The sequence below is a fragment of the Podarcis filfolensis genome (assembly GCF_964270895.1).
Source record: "Podarcis filfolensis genome assembly, chromosome: 7".
Taxonomy (NCBI): Eukaryota; Metazoa; Chordata; class Lepidosauria; order Squamata; family Lacertidae; genus Podarcis; species Podarcis filfolensis.
In genome coordinates, this window is record NC_139603.1 from 69275124 (window position 1) to 69283381 (window position 8258).

Sequence of the window (8258 nt, forward strand, 5' to 3'; positions counted from 1 at the left end):
TGACTGCTTTGTCTCACTCTGGTATGACTTTGTCAAAAGCTGGTAGGAACCATTTTGAGAGGTGAGATTCGTACGCTGGGTGCTAAAGCAAGCGAATAGATTTGTGGTGGTCATAAATGAAGCCAATCAATAACGAGCAATCGCTGGAAGGAATTGGTGGGGCTGGCAGGGGAAGAATAGATGAAGACCTACAGGACAATAATCAATAAGAGTATCTTCATTGCTGGGCCCAAGTAAATAGTGAAACATGATGGGTCTTTTTAAAGAGCTGGTTGATTCTAACATGCATTTTGGTATTACGAAGAATAATTTTATAATATTTATCGGTCAGATCCAATTCTTTATTTCTGTCGCTTGAATATTTTAAAACTTTTTGGAGCTTCTGCACTACCACCACACTTTTGTTTCTGGAACACCAGAGGGCACCCTTGTGCCACTTTCAAACAAACAATATTACAGTAAATGCAACAACAGGTATTGGCAAAATATTAAAATGAGAACTTGAAAGGGAGCTTCAGTAATAAGCTGGTTTCTTCTAACAGAAGTCTGTTAGGAGAACAGCATGATATTTTTTAAGTGCCAGGAATAAGCCAGACTTCCATTACCTTGTTCTGCAGAGTCTACACACCTTTCTTTTCTACCTTGAGCTATAGTAGAAGATTGCAGGTCAAACGCTACAGTGAACCCACTGTATCCAGTTGTGTTCCTCCACTCGCTGAATGCTGTTTGATCCTGCAGAGCCTTCACCAGAACAGAGACCAAAGCTATCCAGCAATTTCCTCTCCTTTGGAGAGCCAGCGTGGTGTAGTGGTTAAGAGCAGTGGACTCGTAATCTGGTGAACTGGGTTCACTTCGCTGCTCCTCCACATGCAACTGCTGGGTGACCTTGGGCTAGTCACACTTCTGTGAAGTCTCTCAGCCCCACTCACCTCACAGAGTGTTTGTTGTGGGGGAGGAAGGGAAAGGAGAATGTTAGCCGCTTTGAGACTCCTTCGGGTAGTGATCAAGCGGGATATCAAATCCAAACTCTTCTTCTTCTGTGCCACCCCAAATTTGTGGAACACTTTGGAATAATGTGGGCCGTGTCACAGCAGTTGCAGGAGGGAGGGAGGACCACCCAAGATCACCTCCATCCCTTTTCCACTGACAGAAGGCTCCACTGGATCAAATAACTTTCCAGCAGCTTCTGGGGTGCCAGTTGGATGCAGCTTGAGGTCAACATGTAGCCTAGCTGAAAACTGTTCTTTTGAAAATAATGCAGCCTGTCAGTGCTACTCGAATTGTGCTGCAAAATGCCAGGACCCAGCTTCCAGAAAGTTCAACCTGTTGCCAGAACTGCTGCTTACATAATCTGATGGATACAGAACACAACCTACAGTTACTCCTCTTTATTTTAGAGAACACAATCCATTAAAACAACAAAGCATCACTAAACAACAGTTGATAGCAGCATCAACCGAGTCTCTTCCAAACACCTAACACCTGTCTTTACATTTTTTAAAAAAAAAGATTGTTATAAAAACAATAAACGGCAACATGAACATTTTACTAGGGAATATGTGAGAGGGATACAGGAAACAGGAGAATCGGAAAAATATTAAGAAGTATGTTGAAAATCACATTAAAAAATACAATTAAACGCAGTTCTTATAATTATTATTGGAATGGGTCCTTTAAGAGGATCTGACCAGTTTCTTTAATATAACATCTGAAGAAGAAGTGTTGATTGACTATTATTTCATTATCATCTCTCAGCAAGCCTGGAGGTAGTGGGTATGACATATTTCATGGAGTCAAATGCTACTTGATTCACGTCTGCCACAAATTGTGTATAGGTGGAGCCTGAATATGTTCTGGTATATTTGTGAAAACAATAAAATCACACCATGTGTCTATACATGCATCTCACCTATGTTGTCTATTTATACGTCTTAGCTTATGGGCAAGTTTTTCCAATAATGCTATAAGCTGTGCTTGGTGCCATGCCTCTTGATAATTATTTTCATGCCCTAGCTATGGTTATCCTGGCTGCACTGAGCAAATGGCTTATCAAGTCCTTTTTCATTACATGCAAGTTTTGGTATGTGAACAAATTTAGAAAGGCAAACGGAGGTGTCATTTGAACATCTTGTTTAGCATCTACAGTTACCTTACAGGTATTAATTCACTCAAAACACAAAGCCTTTCTATCTGCTGCAATACATTCAAAAACATTTTGCATGTTATAGATATAAGAGGCTTCTGTAATGAAGATTGTGAACTTTTTTTTCTTTTCTTTTTTTTTTGTATTAACAGCGTTGTTAGACCTACACAGCATGTGAATTGATCACATTACTAGAACTAATGGACTCTTGAAAATGCTAAAAGCAACCTTTGAACTGGCACAGACTACATCCTTAGGAGTAGATTGTTGCAAAGAAAAAATAGATTTTGCTCATGCAAGCTGATAATTGCCCAATTAAGCAAAGCAAGAAGGCTGAAGTGTGACTTGTCTGGCGCTCTTGAAGGGATTGGGTTATGATAGACAAATCTCCCCCAGCGGAAGTGAAATACCGTATTTTCCCATGTATAACACGACCCCAATTTTGGGGGACACAGATTTACGAAGATGTGGAAAGATGACCCCTGTGTATAAGACAACTCCCGTTTTTTAACATTATTTTAGAGTAAAAAAAAAACAGTCATACACAGAAAAGTACGGTAATTCAAACAAGATGTAGAGTACAACCCCACCCCCAATACAAACCACACCCGGGGGGGGGGTGGAAATGTACAGAGACTATAAAAGTATCTTTCATTTCCCATTACATTTGGGCAACACAGGCACTTAAAGAGGTTTTCATTGCTTAAGCATCTCTCCTATTGGTTGAAATATGTTGATGGTAGTTAAACATGTTTCCTGCATTATTGTGCTTTTTCATGCCGGTGACCTGACATTTCTTTGTTGCCAGCACAAAGGTTCAGGAAGCATGCTTTTCTACCGTCCATGTTGCTCAGCTTAAAATGTGTTCCAAAAAATGTCTATAAAAACTAAATCTGAAGTACCACATAGTAGTCTCTTTGCTATAACTTGATTTTTTGAGAGTCTACAATGGGCCTCAGGATTTGGGGATGTGCAGGGTCCACTTCAAGGGACATGACTTGAAAATTGCCTATGGTCTTGGACCAGTTAATTATTTTTCTGCTTGTTGTAGCAATAGCTGTGCTAGGTGGTGTATGATTTTTTTTAATTGAAAAAAGATTGAACTTCTGGATTCTAGCCTTCCAGTAACTTATCTGCTAATCCTCTCTGCTTCTTTCGAGTGCCTCCTGCTATTGTCACTTTCAGACTGTCCCACTCTCAAGGTGAGCTGCCAAGATCTAAGAACGACGAATGTTCTTCACAGACATGGACCACCAGAATGAGGCTTGCAAACCACTGGTGGTCTATGGTCCACAGTTTGGGAACCCCTGGGTTGGAAAACAAAAATTTGCTGGGGCAACTCCCATTGAAGACTGAGAAGTCTCATTAAAGCAGAGATCACCCTGCTGGCAGATACTTCCATCTGTTCCTATGTCTTGTAAGTGATTAAATAGACATATGGGTTTTATATATATATTGAAGTCTTCTCACTTAGAAGGAAGCAGGTTTGCTCCTGTGCTTCCTTTCCATTTTTTAACAAATCCCAATCTCTTCCACACCACATGCCTCTCAACAAACAACACCTATCACTTTCACAGAGGTTACTGTTTAGAATTTTTGCCTGTTGCTAAGCAACACTTTCTTCCACACAGACCGGTTTCCGTGTGCTAATAGATGTGAATGCTCTCTTATCAAATAATGAAGTCTCCTCAGAGTCTGCAGTGCCTAACCTGGCTATACTGTTCTGAACTGAAGTAGCAGGCTTATGTTTTCTTACCAGCTGCAGGCAGTTTCTGCTTTTTGATATTTATTTTAAAAATTTATATGCCCACCTTCTTGCTAGTACCTCAAAGCCACTACTAACAGCAACAGTAAAACACACAAAATAGTAGAATAATAAAAAACCAAAAGCAGCAAATAAAATCAGCTGGCTATGGGGGGAAAAACTTATTTCCAGTTCAAAGGTGGTGGTGGGGAACTAGATAATGTAAAAGTGCCATTAATACGCCACCTTTCAAATTACAACAGTTCTATGGACTTCACTGCAGTGGATTAATCATTCATTTTGGCCTGTGTAAAATGTGACTGACGTAACTTGGGATTAGATGATTTTGCTACTTATTATCAAGAAAAAATATATGAATTGCCTTCTAAACAATTGACTCAAAAGTGATTTACACATTAGGTAATTAAAGAGTTAAATACATAAAAACAACAGATACATTTAAAACAAGACTAAAACCCTAACAAGTGGGTAATCGTGGTAATGACCCATTTATCCAACTGGGAAAGCCCATCGAAGCAAAAATGTCTTCAGCTTTCCAGAAAGTGGAGATAGCGGGCACCTGCGGTATCTCGACAGAAATGCTGTTCCCCAGAACAGGGGGCAGCTGTACTAAAAGCCCTGCTCTGACTTTCTGCAGAGCAGGCTTCTGAGATCTATGAAACTTGCAGGAGAAACTCCTACAGAACGCAGCAGTCTTCTGGGTGTGCAAGGGATAAGGCAGTCACTCAATATTGCTGAACTACAACTCCCATTATCTTCTTGGCTATTCTAGCTCAAGATGGAGAGGAACTGGAGTCCAACAACATATGGAGGGCTACAGGTTCCTCACCTTTGATGTATAATACAGGATTGCCATGGGGGTTGGGTTAGGTTTAATTAAAGTGGTTGTAAAAAATCCCATCTATTCAAAATATTGCCACATGCTGCCATGGATAATTAAGCATTTTCCCTTTCTTCTAGTTACACTGGTTCTCTTCCTCTGAAAATTTCCAGTTAACACCCAAACAGATGCATAAAGCTGTTTCACTTAATTACTTTTCCGCACTGGAAAGGATGATAAAGGTACTTGTCAAGTATGCAGGATGTAGGAGAATAACCTTTGCTCTCCATACGATAGTATACCACACTCACCACAGTAAAATCTCTGCATGCGTTCAGGTGAGAGAGTTTCCAGTTAATGTGCTTTACATTAGTTATGCTATACAAAATCAAGGAAGAAGGAAACTCAGTTAAATTATTCTGCCCTCACAGCTTAAAAAGCATTTTTGGGTTGGAGTCGAGCTTTTCTATTCACAAAGCACTCCCTGAACTGCAGAGCAAGGTTCAATTGTCCCTCTGTATCAGAGAAAACCTGCCTGCATTGGCATTGTTCCTGAAATTTTCCTGCCTCACCTAAAAATAAATTATATCGCTGGCTTTACAAAGCTCTTCCTGCTTGTACCCCACACTTTGCTCAGCCTTTTAAATGCTTGCCTGGTACTTTGCCAAGAGCTGGCATATTCCTCCTCAAAAAAAACTTACATTTTAAAAAACCTCTCAAAGCAGTTTGCAAAAAAAAGCCCCACACCAATAAAACAATAAAAAAATCAGTAAAAACAGTTAAACAGCTATGTGAAACATTACCTTTTTCTTAAAAGAATAAGCTAAAAAATAAGGTTGAAGCACATGTCAACATTCTATACATCTGGGAAGGCTTGTCTAAATGAAATTGGGTTTAGCCTGCATTGAAAAGGGTGCAGTGAAGGTGCCTGATTGGTGTCAAAGGGCAGGGAGTTCCAAAGTGTGGGTGCTGCCACACTGAAAGACTGATTTCTTACAAATGCAGAATGAGTATTATGCGGCAACAGATCAAAGCGGAAAAATGGCCGTAAATGGGGTAAGGCGATCTCACAAATAAACTCTCTTTTGAACTATGACCTCTCCCTAAAGAGCAATAAAGGACTGTTCCTGATGCCTCCTCAGCTACTCTGGTAAAGTCTCAAAATTGTTGTTGTTTAGTCGTTTAGTCATGTCCGACTCTTCGTGACCCCATGGACCAGAGCACGCCAGGCACTCCTGTCTTCCACTGTCTCCCGCAGTTTGGTCAAACTCATGTTAATAGCTTTGAGAACACTGTCCAACCATCTCATCCTCTGTCGTGCCCTTCTCCTTGTGCCCTCCATCTTTCCCAACATCAGGGTCTTTTCCAGGGAGTCTTCTCTTCTCATGAGGTGGCCAAAGTATTGGAGCCTCAGCTTCAGGATCTGTCCTTCCAGTGAGCACTCAGGGCTGATTTCCTGAAGAATGGATAGGTTTGATCTTCTTGCAGTCCATGGGACTCTCAAGAGTCTCCTCCAGCACCACAATTCAAAAGCATACGATTTGGAGGCTTTCCTCTCTTTTTGCTACCTGTGTTTAGTGCTGCACCCTTTTCTTCTTCATCCCCTAGTTCCTCCTCTCTTGGCCAGGACTGCAAGATCCAAACCCACATTCCAGATGAATGGCTTGTGTTGCCTCTCGGTGAGGTTAAAAAGTCCACTCCACTTCTTTCTCCCCTTGACACGCTGACAGTATTTTATTACAGGAAATAAAATTATAATCATTATCCCACACTGAATTAAGGAGTAATGCTATATCATGTTATGGGGAAAAGCAAAGAATGGATTACTGTGTCATGTTTTGATACGGATGCAAAAACCTACTCAGTGACGCTCTGATGAGTCAGTTCAGTGGGTGGGAGATGATTTTATGTAATAACAGTATCGTTCATTTTCTCTGCTTGCACTGTTACCCGGCAGCACACTTCCACTGCTGAGCAACCAGTGAGTCAGGGATGTGTACACAACCGAAATGGGTTATATCTCAAAAGGCTGACATATGTAATCCAAATCTGCAGCTGGAGTAACCTTTGTATCTGAGGATTTCGAACTTCTTTCTGAACAGCTGATCACACGAGAGAGATTTTCAAAAGGCAGACGAGAATATGTTTGTTCATGGTTCTCTTCCCATTTTTTTCTTAGAAGGTCAAAATGCAAAAACAACATCAAGTGAGATTTTCAGCAGAACATTGCCGCATGGAGTTTCCCCAGTCCATTCCACCCCTCCACCATCACTTCCCCAGTCCTTCAGTCCTGCCCCACCCTCTCCTAGCAGTCAGTCAGCATTCCATAGTCACTGGACATGCTCAGTCCTGGGCTGTTCTCTGACGCCCTACTCTCCTCCTCAGTTCCCCCCCTGCAGTCCTGCAAACCTTGCAGCTCCTCTCTAAGCCATGGGTATGCAAGCTAAAGCCCAGGGGCCAGATCCGGCCCAATCGCCTTTTAAATCCAGTCCGCGGACGGTCCGGGAATCAGTATGTTTTTACATGAGTAGAATGTGTCCTTTTATTTAAAATGCAACTCTGGGTTATTTGTGGGGCCTGCCTGGTGTTTTTACATGAGTAGAATGTGTGCTTTTATTTAAAATACATCTCTGGATTATTTGTGGGGCGTAGGAATTTGTTATTTTCTTTTCTTTTCCAAAACATAGTCTGGCCCCCCACAAGGTCTGAGGGACAGTGGACCGGCCCCCAGCTGAAAAAGTTTGCTGACCCCTGCTCTAAGTCTTCTGATACCCTCTCTCTCCCCGCTCTCTCTTTCTGTTTGTGTGTGCAGCACCATTCTAGCTACATTGCCACTAAACTAAACATCAGCATTTGGGTCTCTGAGACAAAACCTTGTACTGTACTGCAGAATGCTTCTTTTCAGAATTCTAGACATTTTGTTCCTCTTCCTCTCCACTTCTCTGTTTTCCCCTCACAACAGCCAGTCAGCACCCTGTGCTCACTAAACATACTCAATCATCACAGAATCAGATAATTGTTGGAAGGAACCCCAAAAATCATCTAGTCCAACCCCCTGCAATGCAGGAATCACTAAAGAATCACTGGTGGAGAACCATCCATCCTCTGTTTAAAAACCTCCAATAAAGGAGAGTCCATCAGCTTCTGAAACAGCCCATTCCACTCACAAGCTGCTCTCATTTGCTTGCTTGGGGAAGGGTTGGCTGGCGATGAAGTCAGAGCATTCCTGCCCAGTCCCAACTACATTAAAATATTTTTATATCTTCATTTGTGGCTAAGGGCAGCTCTCACTGCACATGTTTAGAAATAGCTCAGTGTGAGCTAGGGAATGACCTATCCAGCAAATCAGGCTGTGTATACATTAGTGGCTTAAAACACAGCAAGGTCATTTTTACCCACGTTTTTATATTTTATATTGTATACACCAGAGAAGGGGGCAGAGATTTCTCCACTCAGTGCACACTACCTGGCTTGATTTCCTGCACCAAATTCCTATTCAGTGAAGCTGTCATCAGCCCATCTTCCTTTTA